Here is a 24544-nt window from a genome sequence, read left to right on the forward strand (position 1 = left end):
GGCTGCTCTAATGCACCGAAAATTATGCGTAATCCTAGGTCACTATTTGACTAATGTTTCATGCGTCGTTAATCCAATTTTTTCCCTTAATCTCTCTTGTGACTTTAAGCGGGAAAGTGTTCGTAACAATCTAGCAATGCCGTTTACTGTGAAGATGATGGAGAAGATGAATGCCGTTTACTGTGTCACTGGACCCCTCGTGATATCCTATTAGGGGTGAACGCGATGGGTCGAGATCGATTCATCCACTTCCTTGAAACATAGCGGTCTCAATTAGGCTCACGACGCATCACACGCTAGAGTGCTCAGGTGAAACTGCGGTCTTTTTACAACAGTTCGTAACATGAGAGCGTTGCGGAAGGCATGGAATCCTATCGTTGTTTACATTCATGTGGCATCGTTCCTTCAAGCGATCACTGCTACATGGTGATGGCGTGCTGATTGCCCGAAACCTTCCCACGAAAACGACCTTAAACACAACTAGCTTGTCTGATTAAAAGTGAAAAGCACCTCGCTTCATAAACGCAGTTGGAATGAAGCAAAAGTCACTGTGCTGTTCACAGACACCGATTGAAATCCTCATATAAAGCTTCTGCTTGCGGGCTGCGTTCACACTTCGTCTACAATTTTGAAGCGAAGTTCGCAGAAAAACCACAGCTAAAGTGCACATCCACTAAAAGTGACACGCAGAAGTGTATTCGGGAGTTCTCGCGACGCTGTCGACTTTCACGTGGTTCAGCACATCATTTACATAGCAGAAGAGTAGCATACAAGATGCATGTTCCCGTGGGCGATGCACTGTCAAGGGCACCACTCTCATGTGCTACGCAATTCCTCAGACAGGCGCAAAAGCGCTTTCCGACCACGCCTTCGTTGTAAACACTAGCCGGCTGCAGCGCCGTAACACTCACATTGACGTTGCGTGGAAGCGACGCCGCAATGTTCTGTTCGGGACACCTGTACAGTCACGTCTCGGCGGCGACTTCTGGAAGAAGCTCGCTGGCGATGCCTCGTACCGGCGTTCACGTATCACGATATCTCACGAGGTGGTCCTCTTCAACATGGCTACCCGCCACTTTAGGCAGCAGACGACTCCCAGAGAACGAGGTTTCGTCTTCTGCTGACCGTCGACGGCCGAGCGAAAAAAGTGAGCGGCGACGACCGTCGGCTGCTCACGACCGCTCGCCCGCACAGGTGCGAGTGAGCGCATTTCGCGAGGCTCCTAGCGCGAGCAGCGGCTCGGCGTTCACCACTCTCACCCTGCGCCTCGTACGTAGACCTTGCCGCAGCAGCAGACGATGAAGGCAGCTTCGGAACCGGTTTGAGAGCTTTCCGGTTTCGGTTGCGCCGCCGCACTGCGTTCGTTCGAGGGGGTGCTTGCTCGGCAGGCAACGCAACGCAACGGGAGGGCTTTCTACTACGCCCTCCGCCATCTTGAGAGGGAGGGCCAAAGGGGCGGCTGCCTGGCTTTACCGAGCCCGTCGTCTGCTGCGTGCGTGTTTTCAAAGCGTGCGTCGCCTGCGAACCGAGCGGGCGTCGTTGTCGTCTGCGTCCGTGGAGCGTGGAACATGCCTCGTCGTCTACAACTACCAGCCGCCGCTGTCGGCGTCGTCTGCTGCAACCTGCCGACGCTGTTGTAGCAGAAGTGCTTTCACGTTTCTCGGGGGGCAGAGGTGTTCTGCCTCGCCAACATTTTCTTCTGAAGGCGTGGTTTTTGTTCGTTCCGTGGTGTTCCCGGTCTGTTTTTCACCGGTGGTGATTTGGAAAGCGTGTGATCAGTGAGTGACCTCGGAGCGGCGACGAATTCCCGTCGCAAGCCGTGATAACTTGGTGGATCTTACGTCTTCGGCGCGAAACGTCACGGTGCCATCGTAAAGCCCGGCTTCTGAAGGAGCCCCCTCCTTAGCCGGTGACGACAGAGCTGCCGCCTTCCTTCCGGTGAGGTTTCTTGAACTCTCGAGTCCGAGAATTCTTGTTTCACTTCTCTCTCCCTCTTTCGATTCTTCTGCGCATCTTGTCGCCGCGCTGCGTGCTTTCGACTCCCGTGCGACATTCGTGACCTTCGATTCAGCTAGCATGTCTTATGCGGTTCCTTTTGACGGCAGTCGCGGTTAGCATGCTGCGAGAAATATGGGTGACGGTGGAGTGGGTCGCGGTCGTATGAGAAACTGCTCTGCTGGCTTTGATCGCACGTACGTGGTCCGCTACTTTCCGGCGTTTTCTAATAAGGCAGCTTAACAATCAGTGTTGACAACACCATATTCTGATTGATTCGTGTTTCTCTGTCTTCAGGTTTTAGCTGTCATCAAAGAGAAACTTTCGCATTGAAAGACATCGGGTATATACGGACGCGTGTGCATAATGTTACACTAAACAACTCGCACGAATGAATCGTTATCTCCAAAACCGGTGTCGAAGCGCACTCTCTTTATTACGCTTTTTATTTTAAGATTTGTTGCCCTTCTCTCAACAGTCCGTTAGAGAAGAATGCTTCTCCACCTTAATATAACAACATGTGACTTGATACCTAACACGAACACGCTTACCAGCAATTTCTGCTGTGCGATCTCGTAACAGGTTTCGAGGCATTCAGCGCGTTTAACGTGAAGGGCGTCAGCGTTTCGCTGCTCCGTGCGTGTTTTCCTCGTTTCGATAACATTCCACGGCTTCGCCAGCGATTTCAATGCAAGCGCAAGAGTGCGTGCTCGCCAGCGGAGACGGAACTGGAATGACAATTCGGTTAATGTAAACGTTTTATTAAATAAAGAGAAATCGGCCGGCCAGCGGTTTGTGGTGCTTAGTGCAATAAATCAAGGCCGCGCGCGAGTATCCGGCTTCTGCGGTAGGTGGTAGAGGCAGCGGGTCCTGAGGGCGAATTGAAGCTTTTCCTTATCTCGGGACAAATTTGCCGTGCGTGAGTGGAACGCGTCGTCGGATCTTAGCAATATCGCGTGCTTTCTCTTATCCACTATAATCCTTTCTTTATTTAGCTGAAAATATAACGGTTTCTGTTGGGGTCTATCGTGGGGAGGCTTACTGGTCACGCTTCTCGTCATACAAAAAGAAAAGTAAGTGAGGTCATAAGTGAAGTCCTGTTGTGAAACCCGCAGTCCTTCACAATAGTCTGTCCTGTTCGCAGCAATTGCCTATTTCGAATGGCCAGCGCTGTCATTCAGATCACTGGCTAGTCGTTCACCGAAGGTTTACACAGCATCTTAGTTATTTAGTCTTTATTGAAGGTTGAACAGAATTTTCAGTTCCTGAGCCTGATGGTCCTGCAACAATTACCACGATCTAGCGGAACAAGTCGTCCTTTATAAGCAGTCACAAGTTCTGGCTCCGCAGTTCAGAACACTTCAGTATTTTGCTTAGCCAACCGCTATGCATTCACATGTTGCGCATACCTTTGTCACTATTTACCGCTTTTTTACCTGCGTTAAGGCACATATGTGTGCACAGGATACATCCTTGGATTCAAGTTTCACATTTCTGCCTTTCGTTACACGGTGTCCTTTTGTGCGATCGTGCATTATTCAGCATTGTGTTACTGTTATATGTACCAGGTCCATGGGTACTGTGCCTCCAGCTGCTCGCTTAGTACGTGCTGAACAAACCACAGACTGTCCTTATCTCAATATTCCAAGCTCTGCCGAATCAGAGAAGCAATCCGGATAGCATGTCCCCACTCTGGCGTGCAAAAGCTTGTTTCCGTCACGTCACACTAGCATTCACACCAGAAACGTGGGAATGCATATACCAGACTTCACCAGATCACGCTGATGGGCCCTCTATAGGTAAACGATGCTGGCGGGCACATTAAAATAACACCGGGAGACACCACACCACTCTTACCTTTCTTAACAGGATGATGCCCCGCATTTCTCTGTAGGCGTGGTCGTTCCTTCGAGAGACGGTCGGCAACCTGTTCTGATGGCTATAGCCATACGCGAATCTTCAACCTGGTTAACATCCCTGCCTTCCTGTATTCTTATCTCTCTCTCTCTCTCTTCAACCCGGACGTTGCATGCTCGTGCATCCCGTGCGTTCGTGCTGTGATTAAGTGCGCACAGCTTCTCGCCTGCATGCATTTCGTGCACGCGACAGCTTCTATATAGCAAGAAATGAAGCGGTTGAATTGCTCACTGCAGTACCGTCCTCAAAGGTAGAAGGAAACCTCCTACGACGGCACGTTCTGCGGCACTCTCGTGTGCATCAAGCTGGCATGACGTGTCGCACTTCGCGCAATCCCCGCTCGTCATCGTATGCATTGCGAACGCTGCAGCCTGCGTCTAGTTAAATGATTCTTCGTGTGGTCTCACTCGAGGCGCAGTTTGCACACTGCTCTGTCGTGTCTTCATCAAGCTACACGTCGAGGAAGGTTGTTCACTGTTCGCGCCCTAACACCACTGCTGCTTGCGGTCGTCTCATCTGAAGTTTCCCCGCAGCACGCCGGGGAAGCTGTCGGATAAAATATATAGAGCTCGGTTCAACGGCTACGAAGATCGCGTTTTTTTTTTTTTCTTGATGATGGCGGGCGTGTTCCTTTCAGTTCAACGTTCCTTCCAGTTGTTTTAAATAGTAAGCAATTGGACCTGCCAATATTACCATTACGTGCAAGAACATCGGTAATGCTTGTTTTCTTTACTTTGAGTGACCGCACCCACCGTATATGCACGGTTTAGGAAACTAACGAGCTCATTATTTCCATAAATGTACGCGGTTGTTGATTCTGCGGACAGTGAGCGGTATAAAACTCCAAATCTAGGTTGGTTACATATTCATCGCTGAGAGAGAGAGCTAGAACCATTTAATGGAAGGCAGAAATTTTAGCCGGCGTATAGATATCGCTGACATGCTACTCTGCGTGGGGAAGAAAATTGGGGAGGGAAAGACACAAGGAGAGAGGCGCAAAAAGAAGGAATAAGTTGAAAAAATTGGGCTCCGAGTTTTCTGACTCATGGGCAACAGCGGGCAGTGGTAGAGTCCTTCAACGTATGCACCGTCCTACAATAAGGTGACAGCTAGAATTCGCCGCGGGAAAGGTGCATGAGGGTGACAGAGTATAACTAAAGTTTGTCGAGTTGACCAATGTTTTCTAAGCATGCAAACGAAAAGTTCATAGCACGCCTCTGTTGTGTGAGGCAGGCGCAAGGGCCGAAGGCACAGTCAAATGGTAAAGGTCTCTGTGTAAGTGGATGCATGCAACGTTCATACAACGCACGCTCATCGACATACGCTCGACATATACGCTCCACAGTTTCGATTGAGCCACAGTTGTTGCAGTGTGAACTTCTCACTTGACCGAAGCGACGCCGCAAGCTTTCTCCATAGGCGCTGTTCAGGCGAAGGCGATGATATAGAGCTTCCAGATGGCTAGGAATGCGGGGTGGGAGTCTGGATCTGAGATGCGGGTCGATTAGGTGAAGGGTAATGGGTGGGTCGGCAACCTCCAGGGCCGATCCCTTTCTTCAGAAGCAAATATTTTAGCTAGTTGGAAATTGCATCAGATCATCGCTGTATATATATCCCGCGAGATGCTTACCGGTAAAACAGCTTAATAGAGCTGTCTCACTAACCCGATAGATGTCTCTCCTGTCGAGCGCAGCCTGACAGCGGCTTCGCTACCCACGGGACCGCTTCACCCTGAACCCCCCGCGCTACGTATTTAGGGACGCCGATGGAGCGGAACGCACGTCGCCGCAGCGGCTCGCGTTACAAGGCTCACGTCGTCCACGGGTCTACAAGAATCGCCCTCGTTCGAGACGGCTTCAAAGCCATAAAAATCTCGCCTTCTGCCTGCTTAGCTCGTAAAAAGAAACACGTTGAACGCATTGCGCAATAGCGCATCCTAGAGCACTGAGCTACGCCGCTCAGAAGCGCGAAAGAAACCGTGCATGAAAAAAAAAAAAAAAACGTCGCGAAGATCGCTCCTCGTAATCTGTAGATTCCGGAGCTATAGAGCTCGAAAAGCAAGAGGTATCAAGTTGCAGCGGGAATAGGCTTTCGCGGCTTCGTCTTACGTGCGGTGTCTAAAGGTTAGAACGCGGTCTGCATCTCAACTTAGTAACGCGAAGTTACTCGGATCCTCCGGAATACTAGAAGACTCGCGCCTTATTGTGACGTCGTCTGGGAAGCCTCGCAACTCTCTGGCCTTTCTTCAGTGCGACGTCTGTGTGAACGAGTGAGCACGCCCGAAAAAAACAACCTTGTCCACTTATTGCAAGCAACGCGACCGCGAACATATATATATATCTTCGAGCAGAGAGCAGTGATGGAGGTTCCTGTGCGACGCACACGCACAACAACGCCACCTTCGTCCGTTCATAGTATTACCTGCATGGATCCTCTAGAATGTACGTACAGTCGATCGCCAAAAATTTTACGCACCACGGGATCTGCGGAAAAAGCTTAAAATCTCCGCAGCCTCGCAACGAAGCTTGGTATACTTGCAAAGCCAATCTCTGTCAGTGCATACGCGAACAAGCCATGATGCGCGGTTTTACTCGCCACTGCCTACAGCCTCCTCTGAAATTCAACATTTTTCTGAGATCCCGCGGTCTTTCTGCGGCCGACTCTGCATGTGTCACCATTCTCAAGAGTCTATCGTGGTGCGTAAAAAGAAACCCCGCAACTAATTACCGAACGGAAAAGCTGGCGACAGTGCAGTGGTTTGCGCTGCCAACCTAGAACTGCAAATTCCCGCAAGGCCTTGAGTTCGAATCCCAAGCGTGAAGTTTCGTTTTTGTTCGCTTTGTTGCGAGGGTAAAGTCGCAGACAATAGGGTGTACTTATGTCGAAAACGACCATCACTGCCGTTGTTCCACGCGTAACGGAATAGACGGACACAGCAGACCCAGCTTCGAACCTTTTACTGCTCTCGCTATCCAAAAAAGAAAAGAAAGGAAAGAAAGAAAAAAAGGAAAAGGAGAGCGAAAAAAAAAAGAAAGAAAGTTTGAACCTACTACATCTTTGACCAGAGCGAAGCACGTTTACCGTAGGAGGGCGTCAGTTGTTTAGCGAACGAGGTGTTTGGAGTTTGTGCCGTTTCAGTTCTACTATACACTGCCCAACGATTACGTTCAATCAAAATTTTCCCGTCCGTGCTCCTTTGAAGCGGACCTGCTATATCCAAAAGCGTCCGTCACCTTTCTGGTATACGGCCGAAGCAATTTCAAAGGGCATAAAAAAAAGAAACGATAACACAATGTGCGGCTTCCATTTAAACGAATAACAGAAATCGGAGCGCCACTCGCGGATTGGATGCCAGCCGGTTTCTGCGCCTTTCCTCCGTCGCGGTGGATACTGCGCTCGCGGGACAGGTGATGGCATTGCGTGCCAAGACGGTGAGTCTTGGCACGCAACACCATCACCTGTCCCGCGAGCGCAGTATCCACCGCGACCACGCAGGATTGTGGTGGGCGGACTGTTCTTTCCCTGCTTCTCAAACTCTCAATTCACGTTTTTTGTAAAGTGATGCAGTATAAATAAAAAAGAAGATATGCGATAGAGGGAAAGGAGGAGATTGAATGCCTTGCGGTAAACGTGCTTAGAATTCCGAGCTCGAGCGAGACCGTTTCCAACAGACACTTCGGCGCTATCCGCGGTTGTTCTCTCTTTTCCTCTATATATAGAGATGGGCCCATTCTGCGTCGCCACGAGCCAAACTCCGGGCCGTAGGTGATTGATTGAGCCACTTTAGATCTAGCTTTTCTCTTTTATTTCTTTATACGTAAGAATCGAAGTAGAAACTTTTTGTCCGCGTTCCACTTTTTAGTCGAAACCGGTAAACTCGCAGCTGAGCCTGTGAAAGCCTCGGGAGGCATTTCGATCGCCGTTCCACGGCAGTGTTGGGCATGCAGGATGTATGACGTATATTCATGCTTGCTGATCAATCTTGGCGGAAAGTTTCGCAGGACAAAATTCGTGCGTGACTGCACTTGACTCGCCAGCCTGGTCGAGCAGTGCGGATTATATGCCGCTCGTATACGGGGAGAGGGCATAGCATAGAGGGCGGTGTAGAAGTAAGGGGGCAATTTACATTTATATAACAGTAAAAATATGCGACTGTGTCATCGTACAAATCGTAGTTTGCTTGTAGTGTCACTTCGACGAAGTATTTGTAACTCGATCACGCACATCGCACCTTGAAGCCAGCCTGGCAAATGGACAAGCCAAGTACACTCGCTGAACCTAGACTTATCCGTTTGAGGGAGTTAAATGTACTCGATGTGTGTCCACTTTTGGAAGGTGTCACTAACGCGATAGTGAGCTAGGGCTCCCGTCGATTTAAATTGCAGATTTAGTTTTTTTTTCCATGTTTACACACAACAATGCCAGATTCTAGTTTTTCAGCTATATCGTTTTACTTCTTTAATTCTGAAATTATGTTGTTAAATAATTAAGCGATTAATTGATAAATCAGGTTAAATTATTAATCGTTGCCTGTCTTTAGGCGCACAAAGGTGAACAGCCCATTCTTACTGGGGAACACGCTGCTTGCATTGCTTGGTGGCGTTTAGGTGTTCAAACGGCACAGGGGCTTTGAAAGACGCCGCAGTGTTGTGTATACAGCCATTGCAGAGAGCCGCTTTACCCTAAATGTGGCTTGTCCTCGCGTATTTTGTTTTTCTTTTTACATCCGCCTTTCTTTTTCTTTTTAAAACGCCATTAATAACGCCTAAGACGCTACTCCGCAATCCGCAAGCAGCGGTCAGTGGCTGCAGCTCGATAAATCAAGGCCACACACGTGCGATTGCGTATGTGCATATGCTTCCAAGTTACAAAAAAAACATGAAGGAAATAAGAGAATACCTAAACAAACAACATCATAACCACGCTATCCTCGACTCCGGGGTCAAACGCACGCGCGCGATTCGGCTTTAGCTTCCTTTTCTCTCTCTCCCTCTCTTTCTGGTTAGAAAAAACATAAGAAGGGGGGGAGGGGTGCGCTGCGGGCTCCGCAATCTCGGAATCCACTCCGTGTCACGCGCAGACATACTCGATAGGAGAGAGTGCCGTGCATTTAATCGCGCCGCCCGCACTCCCTAGCGGCCACATGGTGCGTTATTGGCGTGCGGTCAGCGGGATGCTTCCTGACCTTCGCCGAAGCCTGCTCGCATTCTCGTGTACGGCACCGGTTTTCTTCGTTCGGGTCGCGCGACGCGAGTCGGCTTCTGAAAGAACGCTCAGGAAAGCGTCGTGTTGGTATATGGGTTCATAGATTAGACTTCACCTGTTCACCTATAGAGCGGGAGCTTTGCATGCCAGCGAGATCCAAGGGGCGATGCTGTGGCGAACTTCGTGGACTATAGCTTCACACGACGTCATAGATTTTGGCAAAGCAGCACCTGTGGTGGATATTTTTCTGCCACTGAACCCGAGGTCGTGGTTACGATTCTCTGTCTCGGCGGTTGCGTTCACTAGAGGGCGTGTACCAGACTTTTGGGGTTCGTACGTGTTAAACGAAACTGAGATGGCAAGATTTATCCGCCGCCCTGGTGTTGTTTTAACGTTCTAAACGGCACCAATCAAGTAAGAGGTGATCGATGCATAAAATTCCCGTATGACTCAGTTATAAATAAAGCGGCTCATGCACACTCACGCACAAACACGACCCCGGGCAAGCCAAGGCACCGCGACGCTGGCGTCAACGTCAGCTCATCGACCGAGTTTGGCCGAAAACTTGTTACAAGATACGCACGTAGCACGAACGTCGATATATACTATAAAGTGTGCGTGTGTGTGTGTGTGTGTGTGTGTGTGTGTGTGTGTGTGTGTGTGTGTGTGTGTGTGTGTGTGTGTGTGTGTGTGTGTGTGTGTGTGTGTGTGTGTGTGTGTGTGTGTGTGTACTCACTCTGATATTGATCACATATTGAAAAGTTGACGCCGCTATGCACAACCGAATTTAATGAACGCTTGAAGAGCCTCGGCGTTCATTGAGAGGGCTGCAGCGGCAACTGCGTCTCACCTTCGCGCGACTTCATTAAGATCGATTCCAAACTACTGCGACCACATCCTGATTGAACCTCCGGAATACGAAAGTGTTTGTGTGCTGAAATTTGCGTGCAGATTGCAAAATCAGCGTGGTAGTCAAAATTAGCCAAGAACTCTCCACAATGGCATCCCTCACTGTTCAGGTAACCTTTCGAGCATGATTATATATTTCAGTCGAACAGCCAATCACTTAATCATAGAAACACTGAAGCCGACGAAATTTGTGAACCGGGTGTGTCAAACTTCGCCCAGTACAGACTCGCTGTAGCAAATGTTGAAGACCACGCAATTTCTGACCGCTGTTGTTGTTAAAACGTATATTGAAATTACCATAAAAAGTTTCTGCCCCCAGGAAGTGGATCCATCAGGGCGGGGGGAGGGACGAAGGGGAAGGTCCGTTCAGCTATCATCGACCATTTTCGAGTCTTGCAGAAATCGTAGTAATGACTGGAATATGAGGCGCCGGCTTTCGGGGGGACCAGTGGGACGACGCCAGGGCGTCCAAATCCCGAGGGGCCTCAGAGTAGGCGGGAGGGTGGCTATCGCTCTTCTGCGTTGCTCGGCAAGAACCGAGCAGCCTCAGAGTATATGTTGCTGATCCAGCAGCTGGTTCCCTGGACAATAACGGCAAGTGGCTGATTGCCAGGTCTGAAGGCGCATCATGGCGCGGCGCGCCCGGGTCACTGCCGTCTCCGTGACGATGCATCGCAGGCGTGTGGCTTCAGCACGGGTAAACATCCCTGGCAGAGGCGTAGGATCTTCTCGGAGCGTGTTCCGGAGCGCGGCCCTTCGAGCCGCCTTCGCCTCTGCCAGTATGCTGTGTCCGGGTCGATGGGGTGTGAGTCGCCCGGCACTTGTGGCCGAGTCTCTGAGGGGCAGGAAAGAAGCTCCCTTGCCAGAGAGTCGGCCATTCGATTGCCAGCGACCCCAGCGTGACCTGGTATCCATGCGAGGCAGACAGTGTCCACGGGCTGTCCGTTGGCATTGCAAAGACTTCCTGTAAAAAAAAAAGCATCTGCGGACCTTCTACACATTCTATAAAGCATTTCCTGTGAAAGGAACACCCGCCACTGAAGTTCGCCAACAGTTCAGCAGTCAATAGTGCGCCGACACCGAAGGCATTCGTGTATACACTTACGCACGAGGGTGTTGCGGGAAATACATCACACGCCGAACTGCTATATGGCCTGAACGAAAGTATACTGCAACGTCTCGAAGACGTGATCCAAAATGCACGCACCGCTTGTTTCCTCGTGCAAGGTTTAGCCGCTCATCGTGAAGCAGGTTTGTGCCCTTTTCCGTGCGCGGTCGTTTTTCCCACGTACCGGACCGCAAATCGCGAGGACGGAGTCGACGGCAGCGCAGCTGGCTCGCCGAGCACCCATTCAAGAGAACCTGCCGACACCCGATACACGCGCGACGCTCTCGGTCTCGCGTCCACGAGTGCGCGCGCGCGCGCGCAATACGTGCTGATTAATTTGCCCCGCGCTGCGAAAACTGCGGGAGATCGTACGCGGTGCAGCGACCTCTGGGAGAAGGGTGACCATCGCTAAGAAGGTGTGCTGTATAGTTTTCTGCGCCCGCGGAGTGAATCACCTCGACGGGTCGAGGTCGCCGACCCAGGGCCACTTCTTTCACCGTCGGTGAGGAAAGCTGTATAGGTGTCTGGTTCACGACCAGCGGGGCAGGCTTACGCGGAGGCTTTCTCGAAAAGCGTTTATAGAATTATTGCAGTGTGCCTACAGCATGTACTGCGGCTCGAAGGAGCAGCTAATTGTTATTACTGGTCACGGCTAGGATCATAAATAAATGCCTATAAACGAGTCTACGATGGCCTCTCACCCTGACTTGACGCTCAACGTGGGTTTAAAGCACATACACTCATAGCTGTCGCCTCCGGGTTCCTTCGGAGCCTGCAGTCAGGGTTTGAGAGTCGAGGTAGGCCACAACAAATATTGCGCTTGGTCTAAGTATCAGATGTCAAATTCCTAGCCAATGGACACGATTGGCTATGGTGTAGGGCTGCTAAGCACGAGGTCGCGGGATCGAATCCCGGCCACGGCGGCCGCATTTCGATCGGGGGCTAAATGCGAAAACGTCCGTGTACTTAGATTTAGGTGCACGTTAACGACATTTCCGGAGCCCCTCACTACGGCGCACCTCGTAATCGGAAAGTGGTTTTGGCACGTAAAACCCCATAATATTAACGGACACGATGAAAGGTGGTATAATGCTTTACCTGGACGCTGTTACTTCTTGCGAGAACTATATAGACGGGGAAAGGGCAAAACACCATTTTTCGTTATGTTTTCTTTCTCAAACAGCGGGAATGCGTTCTAGCGTGTGTTATTTGTTTTGTTTTTTTAACGATATCTTTCTTGTTGTACGGTTCTTGGCCCCTTCATATCATATCACGATGCCGTGGCAGTCATTTTTTTGTAGCGATTAGTGTTCCTCCCTCGCTCCTTCTCGTGTTCTCACGTGTACGGGGTACCCTCCCTCAACTTCCGTCTCTCACGCCGAAGTCCCACTTTACGACCTGCCTTCAACGACGCGTTTGTGTTACTTACACTCGCACTTCGAAACCACAAATTACGGACAATGACTGCAGCGCTCGTTCTATTCGCCGCGGCACCATAAACCTTCCTGCGCAGCGATGCCAGGCAACTGGCTTTCTTTTTTTGCCATCGCGAAGGAAAAAAAAATAAGAAAGAAAGACGTGCGACAGCGTAACTTGGTGAAACGGCGAGCGTCGTGCAGCTAATTTAGTCGTTCTCGCAAGCGCGGCCACCTGAAGCGCCATGGCGCCCGCCTCGCGTCACAGTGTATCCGCTTTGGAGCACCCGCGTATGGCGCGTCATCTGTTTTCATCTTCTAACCCCCTCCCTCCCTCCCTCCCTCCCTCCTCCTCCTCCTCCGCCGACCGCACTCCTGGCACTTTCGTACGAACACGAACGTGTAACACGAGATGCTCGCGGCTTACGCGCAAAGCCCGTGACGTTTCTGCGAAGAGACGTCGTGTCTCAGACTCGTCGAGGCGGTCGCGCGAACGCGCGAAGCGGTGTCGCATTCTGATCGCGCATATGTCATTCCCTTGGGTCACCACCGGTGGTGGTGGCGAAAGAACCCGTCCTCTTGGAGCATCGCATTATACTGCTCGGGACCGTCTGTGTCGTTCGCATTGCTGCTGAGGCAGCGTGTTCATAAACATTCGAGGGAATCGGGAGCGGCGATCGGGTTGCACTGCTAAGGAGGCGTCACGATGAGCCAGCGTTACATTTATTTCTTCGCGGCAGCCTACGAAGCTGGGGCGCTGAGTGAGGGATGCGAAAGAACCAGAGTTGCATGCAGGGAAACGTCCATATACGGCGGGGCTCCATACGCAGTCCGATAAAGTGCATTCTCTCCTCTACCCCTCTCTCGTTAACGAAGTGCGCTGGAACGCGAGTACACTCAAATGACATATTCCAGAAGAAACAAGCAGCCTGTAAAGCGACGCAAGAAAACAATGTGCATTGGTGTTGCGCTGCTAAGCACGAGGTCGCGGGATCACAACCCGGCCAAGGCGGCCGCATTTCGATGCGAGCGAAATGCAAAAAAAAAAAAAGAAAGAAGAAGAAAAACGCCCGTGTACTTCGATTTAGGTGCACGCTAAAGAACCCCAGCTGGCCAAAATTAATCTGGAGTCCCTCACTACGGTGTGCTTCATAATGAGACCGCGGTATTGACACGCAAAACCCCACACTGTGCATGTATGCGTGCAGTAGCGGCAGCGTTACGGCAAAAATATGTGTCGGACGTCGTCGAAACGGCTGCGTATTTAACTATCACTGATCGCTGAGAATTCCGTGTAGAAAGACAACTTGAGACGCAGATATTACATTCACTTTGGCCTCCCTTCAGTAATGCGCAGCTAGCACTCCTGTTAGTGACGTCAGAGTTTGCTCTGGGGGCGAAACTATGGCCTACAAGTGCCCGGTTCGGGCGACGTGGTCGAGCTCATCAGCACAACTGGTCGTGCGGCTTTCGAGCGACCGGGGTGGAGCGGTCGCTCTCCCTAAACGCGGTCAAGAGCGAACACGATACAGAGTTCTCTTTGGGGCGAAATTCTGATGTTGATTTCTTTTTTTCTGTCTCTCTCGGTAATTGGGCGTTGCTCCCGACTTTCCCCCGAGTGGTGTCGTCGGCCTCATATGCGTATAGCCAAAAGGTGCGGCTTCTGCGAGGAAAGCTCTTACAGCGGTAGCCCTACGCACTTCCTCGAACGGAACGATGAATATGCGCTGCCACTACGTACAGGCGGGAGCCGAGAACGCACCACGCCCAAACCTGGGGGAGCGCTCGGCGTAGCGAAAGAAGCAGCGCTCGAAGCAGCGGTCGAAACGAAAGTGTGCCTGGCATGGGCCATATACCTGTCTCGGTCCGCATACGGCAGCTGTACAGCAACACGCAACGCGAAGAGCTTTGCCGCCGATATTGCCCATCGCGATGAAGAGCGAGTTCCTCCTGGCAATGACTGTACGTCCGAATTGACGGTTCAGTCGATGTTGCCGGTAGCGCTGTCGTTATTACAGGTTTGTGTGTATTGCGGGATCGGTTATTCATAGCAATATTAATGGCGAGCTTATTCATATCTGTCATACGCCGTATTCTCTTTATCTTTTTAAGATGTTTTATGGAGCATGGTTGAAAGCTGAGTGAGCTCATTCGCGCTTTCGTAGGTAGTGCAAATATAGCTTTTTTTATGCTTTGTATCTAGAAAGAGTGCCTCTATATGTGATTTTTTTCATATATTATCATATGTCATCTCACGTCCAAGCATAGAAAAGCGTATTGCACCAAAGATAAAGCAAACAAATACCCAAATACAGATAAAAAAATAAATTTTGTTGGTTTAAATCTTCTGAGAGTAAAAACAAAACAGGGTGTATTTGACCATTAGCATCTATCTAACAAGGCTACGACGAGGAAGCGTTTGTACTGTCAGGTCTTTCATCGCCTTTCCCGGCCATTTTTACCTCGTCTGACTGGTACGCGTACCCCGGCTAATAATGAGTGTCTTCGTGCTCATACCGTTACATATGTAACTTCCATCGAAGCCTCGCGAATCATGGAACAACGGAGCACTCTATATAGCCATCGCGAGCTCAAACTCTCTACACACCGACAGCAGCGCCGCTCCCACGACCTAGCGAGTGGAGGAATCGCATCTTCTACGAGACGATGCCCTGTAGTTCATCTCGAGGCAAGCATTTCTGCGTTTTGAATATTATGTGGTATACAAGAGTGCATGTAGCATGCGTTATAACTGTAGCGTGGATCATTCGGGGCTTCGCTTCGTAGCGTGTTCTTCTTTTTCTTCCTTCTTTTACGATAGCCCTCGCTCATCGAATTCAAGCAAGCCGTGAACGTACGTCTGTTTCTGCTCAGAACGGCGTCTCATTTCCGTCGCACACAGTCCGAGCGGTTCGTGTCGGCAGATCTTGCAGGAAGCCGAAACTGCGGCAACTCCATCTGGCTATATATCGCCCGGTGCCCGTTCCCAATGTCCCTTGCGCGGGGTAAGAGACGCTTCCGAAAGACGGAAATACCGTCAGTTTCCTTTTTTTCGCATCCTGTTTGAAGAACGCCAGGCTTCTCACCCCGAAAATTATGTTTTATTAACTTCTTTTCGTTCTTTATGAAACAGCGATCACAAGGGCTTCGGGCTCTAAAGCCCGAAGTCGTATGCAAACTAGCTTCCGCTGTGTGCGATCGAATCAAGTTGCTGCCTGGATCGTAAAATCGTCCTGTTTGCGCCGGATAAGAGGGCACCGAAGCAAGCAACTGTCCCGCAAACCCACCATGTTTGCCGACGCGGTCGCTGCATTGGCCGCGCCCCCGTAAAGACTTCCTTTGATGGAGTATAATTCAGTATACACACATCTGTGCATCAGCAAAACGCCCCGCAGCAACCGCAGGACTGTAAATCACTGCGGTCTGCGGATGCTTTAGTTTGCGTAACACGAGAGACCCGCTTGTGCTTGAAACCAGTTCTAGATCTCAGAAAGTGCATCGCGCGAGATCTGTGATAGCCAAATAAATTTGCGAAATTGTACGCTATTTACGCTACTTTTGCAAGGCTTATTCCTATAATCTATCTATCTATCTATCTATCTATCTATCTATCTATCTATCTATCTATCTATCTATCTATCTATCTATCTATCTATCTATCTATCTATCTATCTATCTATCTATCTATCTATCTATCTATCTATCTATCTATCTATCTATCTATCTATCTATCTATCTATCTATCTATCTATCTATCTATCTATCTATCTATCTATCTATCTATCTATCTATCTATCTATCTATCTATCTATCTATCTATCTATCTATCTATCTATCTATCTATCTATCTATCTATCTATCTATCTATCTATCTATCTATCTATCTATCTATCTATCTATCTATCTATCTATCTATCTATCTATCTATCTATCTATCTATCTATCTATCTATCTATCTATCTATCTATCTATCTATCTATCTATCTCTTTGTTCTGCGTGTGTATATAAGTTCAAGCTCATTTTTGTAGCATGCGAAAGCAGTTGTAATTAATGTTTGCACTGGTTCGCATTAGTTGTTGTTAGCCGTAACTTTTTCGCAAAAACATACTTGGGTCATAGCCGGCGCCTTCACCGTACATGTTGTTCGACTGTGTAGTGCGGTTTCCGTGGCGCTCATGGCAACGCAGAGATCTGGATAGCAGGTACGGTAGTTCTTTTCACTCCTGACAAAAAAAAGAAACAGAAAGGTGCCGCCGAGATTTCTGACAACGGAAAACTTTATTCGCTATATCAATTTGCACTTAATGCTGCACTGACTTGTGTAGTATCTCGCCTGAAACCTTAGGTGTGTCATATAGAACGGCATATAACACAAATAAAACCAACACAAGGAAACTAATAAACGCTGGAATAATCCTGAGAAAAAGAATGCTGCACTCAGTTGCATGAATAAGCAAGCCATTAAGTGTCACCGCAAGGAAACGATGTATGAGAAATTTATGATGTATGAGAAATTTATGAGATGTGAAGGAAAAATTAACAAATAGTGATTTTGTGGCCACGAGAGGAATAGCTGAATCTACACATGCAAAATTGACACATACGTCGTTTATAGGTAACCCTGAGCCTGCTACGTGCGATAGTTTCTTTCGCCCTCCTTTATTCTTTTTCTATTTTTCTTTTTTTCTTAGCGTCCGCATTTTACGACATCATCGCAAGTAAGACGGGTCAAGGGTTCGGGCTGTTATTAAGTGTAGTTCCTAATAGCAAATAAACACTTTGCTTTATGAAGAACTAGACGTAGAGCAAAAAAAAAAAAAAAAGAGAAGCAGCAGACGACCAACTTTTACACCGACGACACGCCTGGCACCGCTTTGCCCCCAGACACCTTCATTCTTCCGCATTTCATTTTCTTTCTTCCTATTCTTTTTTTTTTTTAATTCCTGCCTACATGAGTCACGGATGAGCCTTCTCATCTCTTTCTGCTTCATACGACGCGTGGGATTGCAGCGCAAGGCACGCGAGGTCGCCAGCGAAGCAAAACAAACAAAGGACGACAGAGAGAGAGAAAGAGAGAGAGAGGGAGGGAGAGGGAAACGCTGGCTCCGTCTTGTCTTGTGTTTGCGCCAGCATAACAAAGCGTGGCTCATTCCTTCGGCGAGTAAGTGTATACATAACGACTCTCGGAGATGCGTTCGATCGCCTTCGCAAAGAGCGTCCGTCATTCTGTCGGAATCTGGCTGCAACATTATATCGGTAAAACCGACGAAATCGGTCACTGAGAAAAAAAATATGTCGCCCATTCCTTGAATGTTTATGACCGTTTCCGATGTATATTTATGAATGTCTGTTATGAGTTTCTGTGCTTCCTTTTTTCGATAATTCACGGACCAGTAGCACGGTCTTCACAAGATGGGTGAGACTGCAGCGCAAAGCGCGCGAGTTCCAGAATGAAGGAAAACGAAGCGAACTGAAGAAGAAAAAGAATACTCTGGCTCCATCTGTCGTCATTATCCACAAATATGGCTGGGTATATAGCTAGTACCGTGTTTATGTCATGCACGGCATAACGTACCTATACAGTTCACGCATTCATCCAGCAATAGATGTGTAGTGACTCTTCGAGATACAGGGTGTCATTCTGGACGCGGTTAAAATTCTGCAATATTGTCGACTTCTGCAATGGCGGCTTTTCGAGACAATCAGAGCTTAAAAGATGGCAAAATTCGACAATATGGGCGGACTGTGACGATGTTCGGAATGCCACTCGAACTTAGTTGTCTTTACAAAAGCGCTCATCATTCTCTGGGAATCCAGCCGCATATTATGGTTTTATGAGCGCCGAAATAGAGCACTGTAAATAATAATTGACTCGCACGTTTCTGGCGACTTTCTATAGCCCTTTTATACGCATGCTTCATATGTGGTACAGTTCCCATTATATCTTTTTTCTTTTGCTATGGCGACCAGGATTATAGTATGCCCGAGTGAAGGACTCCAGCATCTCCACTGAATTGATACTATCAAAGAAGACGTGTACGCCATTCTAGAGTTACAGGATTCACATTGGCATTCGTTTAAGGATATTTCTAAACGCATCAGATGCGTAAAGTCCTTAATGCTCCAAGTACACGTACATTTCCTCCGAAAACTTATTCAAGGAGCACGAACGTGACATTTCCGACATTTTCAAAAGATGTTTGAGGATCTGCAGCGTCTAATCACTTTAGCATGACACTTGTTTTTACGATACAATTTCATTTCGTGTACATTAGTGCCGGACGTGTCATGACGTCACGAGAGACTGACCCGTTCCGATCCTGCGATTGGTGTTAGGCTTCCATACTTAGGGCGTGGTCAGAAACTCTCGCCGCCCTCTCGGTTAAGTTTTCTTCATGAGCAACGTCGTCACACATAGCCTCAGTACAACACGACCTCAACAAGTTTTGCTCTGTGTCATGTGTCACGGTAATGTTGACGACACCGGCTCCGGGGTTTCGCCACCAACTTTAGTATCAAATTAAAGTATCTTATACCCCTGTCACATGGGTAAACTAAAGTGCACTTTGAGCAGGGGCACTTCAGCGCGCTGAGTGTCATTTTGGCAGCGTGCTGCTACACACGAGAAAGAAAAGCGTTCTTTCAAATTGGTGGCCATGGCGATCGGGACTCAGAAGGCAAAGCATATATTTGTTAACTTAAAGAGGTCTGCACAAAAAGTTTGTTGTTGTTAGACACAGCATTTAAAATCAACTTAAGTGCAGGTGAAGTTATTCATTGCGATAATCAGTAACAAGATTAATCATCACGAGCCAAGATAAGACAAGACTTGACCAGTGCCAGTCCTAATATAGTGCCTAGATTATATTCTAGGCATTATATCCAAACGACGCGTTCCGCCACACTGCGCGGCTATTACCCGGCGTGGCCGTAAACAGCCCGAGAGCGAGAGTAGCTTCTTGCTGGTTGTTCTTTTTTCTTGTATTTTTTTCCGCTGTGGCACATTTTGTCACCTTGTAACGCTAGCAATTTAAAAAAAAAGATGTTCTCAAAATTTACTCATGACTCTGCTTGCAGTATTACTGTATTTATTCTTTACTCATTGCTAACGAGGCTACACACTACGCGAAGTGTGTTCGCCGACGAGTGCGCTCTGCAGTTAATGTCACTAAGCGTTCTCGAGTGGCAACCCGCGAATGACAGTACCGGAGAAGTGCACTCGCTTACAATGCACTTAAGTTTACCTCTGTGATATGGGTCTTACCCCCGCATTCATAAATGCATCTTCAAGCCCATGCTTGACTTGATATAAGTGACGCCTCGCGTGAACGTGCTCTAGACGCTCGTCGCGTTTCCTTCGGTGCGTTCACGACAGGCGTCCTTTAAGTCGAGTGTGGGCTTCGTGTTAAGATGCATTTATGAATGCGGGGGTTAGGTCTCCCAACCTTCAGACTTGCTGAGGCCACTCTTCCACGTGCGACAAGCGAGTGACAGACTTCCTAAGGAAACTTGGAAGATGTGATCAGTATAGGCCGGCGTCTAAATTCACGCCTCAGTGGTGCGTGGCACCCTCTGAATTAATACCGCGGATCTTAGCAGCTACGCTTTCTTCTGGTTGCATGCGACCGAAGCGACTGTGGGAGCCTGAAACACCTAATAAACGCAGGGTCTTTTACATAACCAATTACAGCAGGGGACTCTGGCGCTAGTGTCTACGGTAGCTGGAAGTGTAGCGGCCCATCCAGCGCGGGATGGATGGGCAAGTACACGGGAAACTTCCGCTTCTGACGCCGAGAAGCCGCTTATGGCTTCGAGCAGCTTTTCGACGCCGCATAACTGGTCGCTTTAAAACATCGCATTCCGTTGTAACTGTCAAAATTCGCAATAGCTTCACGAGACCTTACACAGCAGTGTGCATAGAAATGTACCCGTGGTAAACTAGCGACCGGAGTATTAGCATTCTGTCGAGCCACACCTGTTTCGCCCATTTCCAACTCGTTTCATCGATACGTGAAAGCGACACGGAAAACTAAACTCTAGGAGTACGGCACTCATCGTAGCGGGCGCCGCAAGGCGCGCCTGTCTTTTAGCCGAAGCGGAAGTCTCTCTCGCTCTCTCTCTCTCTCTCTCTCTCTTTCTCTATTTTGCAGTCCATTTAAGGGCGGCGATAGTTCGCGCGCGCGTGCTCCACGCGCTTTCTCTGTCGACGCCTGCGCGACGCGCCCGGTGACCAAAAGAAAGAGAAGCGACGAAGAGGTGGGGGGAAATAACCACGGCATTGTTGGCGGCGGCGGCGCTTGCGTTTTCGCTAAATTTCTCTCGCGCGCGTCTCCTTCAGATACCCGTTCGCTTCGCGAATGCGACTCTCCGAGGGACGCTAAGCATTGAGTTAAGCTGTCTTTGTAAGCTACGCTTCTGCGAATAGCCACAAAGCGTACGTTCTGATCTCGAGAGGAGGCTTCGAGAGCCACGAAAAACGGGGAAACCAAAAAAGAAAAAAACAAGAAAAGAAAAAGAGACGGATAACCGCGCCGCCCCTGACTGCCCGCGCCGGGACGCCATGGGTGCTTACAACATCATTTTGAGTGTATCGTTAAAGGGACGCTAAAGTGAAACACTAAATCTGGATAAGTTTATACCGATAAATTACCCTTTAGAAACTCTATCTTCGTTAACTTGGCAGTAATGGGCTTAATGTTAGAAGACAAAAAGGAAAGTCAAAAGTTTATTTGCACGTAACGATATATTCTGAATTTTTACCCGCAACTCCAGCGCCAGTCGGTCACTCTGATGTCACCTACTTCAAAGTACTTTACCGTGTTAAGGCCGTTTGGCCTACGTGAAGGTTTCTTTTTCTTTCTTTTTCGTTTTTTTTTTTAAGCTTGCTCCGTTTAGCTTTTCGCTCTTTTAGAATACCATGTAGTCCCTCTTTGCCGATAAAAGATTAACCAGGCCCTAGCAGACGTCGTCAAAATTAATGACGACAAGGCGGGTTGGCGCGCGAACTTGAAGAGTGTGTTGTCGTCCCCTTTCCCCGGAATGAAAATAATAATAACTTGAGTATCCCTAAGCGACGACAAAGATCCTTGGTTAGCGACGCAATTACCTTGGTTCTGTCCAGCTGCGTGGCATTCACATATTTTTAAACTCTGGCTAAAGTTAGCTGGGACACCCTGTGTATAGTTTTCTTGATTGTCCATGCAGCGGCGGGACAATCAGCAGATTACGCAGACGCATCGCTTTGTGCCAATCGCGGTGTCCGGATTTCGAAACTTCTGTGATTGATGAGCTCCATTGTTGATTGGGTTGAAGGTCCTATGTATGCAGGGTGTTTCAGCGAACAGTGTCAAAAATATTTAAAGGTGGCCTGTGGCAGATATCACAATTCTAGTTGGTGAGCTGATCTACTCGAAGCGGCGGACAATACTTGCGCGAAAAATTCCCATCCAAAATCGATTAATTATTAAAAGTGCAATAATTAAGTTTCTTTAACTAATTATATTATGGCCCATCTTGCAATTTGCAAATTGTAGCCGTGGAGTTCGCAAGGCGGATCCACTTGGAACGAATTCCCGAACTTTGCGGAGAAATGCATTAGCGTTCCAGTTAATTTGTCGAAAGACACGTCGTTTCATGCACTGAAGCACACAAGTGTGTGTATGTATATATATATATATATATATATATATAATCATAAGAAACGAACAAACCAAGGACAACATAGGGGAAATTACTTTTACTTACTAAAATTATTTAAAGCAATTATAGATTAATGGAAGTGAAAGTGGATGGAAAACGACTTGCCGCATGTGGGCAATGAGCCCACGTCTTCGCATTACGCGTGCGATGCTCTACCAATTCATTTAATGCAATATGTCCTATGATTAATGCGGTATGGCCCCTCCAATAACCCCCTTTCCTCTCCTAAATATATATATATATATATATATATATATATATATATATATATATATATATATATATATATATATATATATATATATATATAGTTCAACGCGCCTTTTTCCTCTAAACAGAAACCCGCAGAACTCCTTCTTCATCCCGGAGCATTGCTGAGGAATCTTTGTGAGCCTCCCAACCAACAAACACAAAATCTATTTCGTAGGTGGAGATTGTCTTTCTTTGACGAAAACTCAAGAGCAAACTCGAGACGAGATTGAAAGTCCCTCCAACTGGATCTGGCGCGCGAACGTGAAATCCTGTCAGCAAACGACATTGTGTTTTCTGAAGAGCGAAAGCCACGCTCCACAGGCGCATTGTGTCGTAGATCTACAAGAAGATGAAGAAGATGAATGAAGCAAATGGGAAAGAAAAAAGAAAAGAAACGCGAACAGGAAGACCGAGTGCCCATGCAAAATGGAAGGATGTCGTCGACCGTATAGTATATATACACTACGTGTATGCCGGCAGGGACGACGACGTGTACGGGTATGAACGCCCGAACGCATACAGGCACCTAGTGGTGGGGAGGGAAGGGGAGTCTAGGTATGCGTGGTGCCCGTCTGCGCACAACGCGGGGGCGAAAGTTTACCCGGTGACCCCGAACCACGCTGTGCCGTGACCCCCCGCCCGCCCGCACGCCCTCCTGCTTGCCTGCCTGCCTCGTTCGTCTGGCACCGCCGAGAAACACGGAACCACGACGAATGCGCCCACGCATATTACACGTGCGCGAGCACTTTCCGTTGTTTCTTTTGTGCGATTCACTCGGTATAGTTATTCGCCAAGTGACGCATATGCGAGGCGCCGTCCGCCGTTGGGCTGCAGTACATGCGCGGTCTGTCGTTCCTCTTCCCTCTCTCTCTCTCTCTCTCTCTCTCTCTCTCTCGCTTTACATCTGCAAGGAGGAGGAAGATGTGCGAGGTCGTCGGAGCACATTCCTGTCGCGATGTTCACCATTGCGTGGTGTGGGCTGGCCCGGCCGCCTCTTCCCTCCGTCGGGTCGGGCAGAATCGGTCGGGAGACGCAGAACGAGCCGTACACTTATGGCAGTGGGGTGTACAGGTAGAGATAGAGCGAGAGACAGCTTCGGCGGTAGGCCGCGCGACGCAGTTCCGTTCGTTATTCGTGCTGCTGCGCATTCTCTTCGTTCTTCTTGTAGTTTGCTTCTTTGTACGATCGAGAGTGGTTTTCTAGTTCGTCGAGTTGGTCTTCTTCCTTATCTTTTACTTGGCTTGTATATCCTCGCTTCCTTCGTATCGTTATCGCGTCGTCCTCGCGTACGTCATCATCTTCGCCTCCATCCCCGATTCCTGTTGAACTTGGCACATTCCCAGGAGGTGGATTGGGCACGCAAATTACAAAATAAATGTGAGTTGTTGTCTGGTTAAAAATTAAATTATGGCGTTTAACGTGCCAAAACCACTTTCTGATTAGGAGGCACGCCGTAGTGGAGGACTCACGAAATTTCGACCACCTTGGGTTCTTCAATGTGCACCTAAAGCTAAGTACACGGGTGTTTTCGCATTTTGCCGGGATTCTATTCCGCGACCTTGTGCTTAGCAGCCCAACGCCACAGCCACTAAGCAACCACGGTGGGTGGTTTGCAAGAATGGTAACAAAAAATAAAGTATCTGGGGTGGCGGAGCGAGGCTTCGATTCAACTATAATTCTATTTCATACATAGTATTTAACGCGACGAAGGCTCGAAAGACTGCTCCAAACTAGTGCTTCACAGGTGAAAGAAAGACGTGGTATTGCGTCACGTAATCGGGCGTAACATTCAATTTTATGGTTTCACGTTGGAATATATGACGTAATTATTGCGAGGCAGGAGTCGCACGTCACCGAACCCACTTACCACGCACTGCGGGAGTGGAGGGACACGTTTCTTGGACCAGCGGCCCTCGGCGCTCCGCTTGTGCTCACGGCCAAAACATGGTGTGCTTCGCGTATTCCAGAAGCCCGGTGGTGCACAAATAGCGGTACCTGACTCGGCGTGACCTACTTACGTGAACAAGTTGTCGTTGTAATATA

General features: G+C 48.7%; 2 protein-coding genes across 2 annotated transcripts in view; one reads left to right on the plus strand and one right to left on the minus strand.

Annotated features, from left to right (window-relative positions):
• The window catches only part of LOC126517776 (ATP-binding cassette sub-family G member 5), an 80776-nt gene extending 79545 nt beyond the window's left edge, over positions 1-1231 (minus strand). The window contains exon 1 of the mRNA XM_050167567.3: positions 912-1231. The gene's annotated coding sequence lies outside the window, so the exon portion shown is untranslated. The remainder of the gene's footprint in view (positions 1-911) is intronic.
• Positions 1-24544, plus strand: part of LOC126517775 (ATP-binding cassette sub-family G member 8) — a 320167-nt gene that overhangs the window by 46866 nt on the left and 248757 nt on the right. The gene's annotated exons all lie outside the window — the stretch shown is intronic.

Source organism: Dermacentor andersoni, chromosome 11 (genome assembly GCF_023375885.2).
Source record: "Dermacentor andersoni chromosome 11, qqDerAnde1_hic_scaffold, whole genome shotgun sequence".
NCBI classification, from domain to species: domain Eukaryota; kingdom Metazoa; phylum Arthropoda; class Arachnida; order Ixodida; family Ixodidae; genus Dermacentor; species Dermacentor andersoni.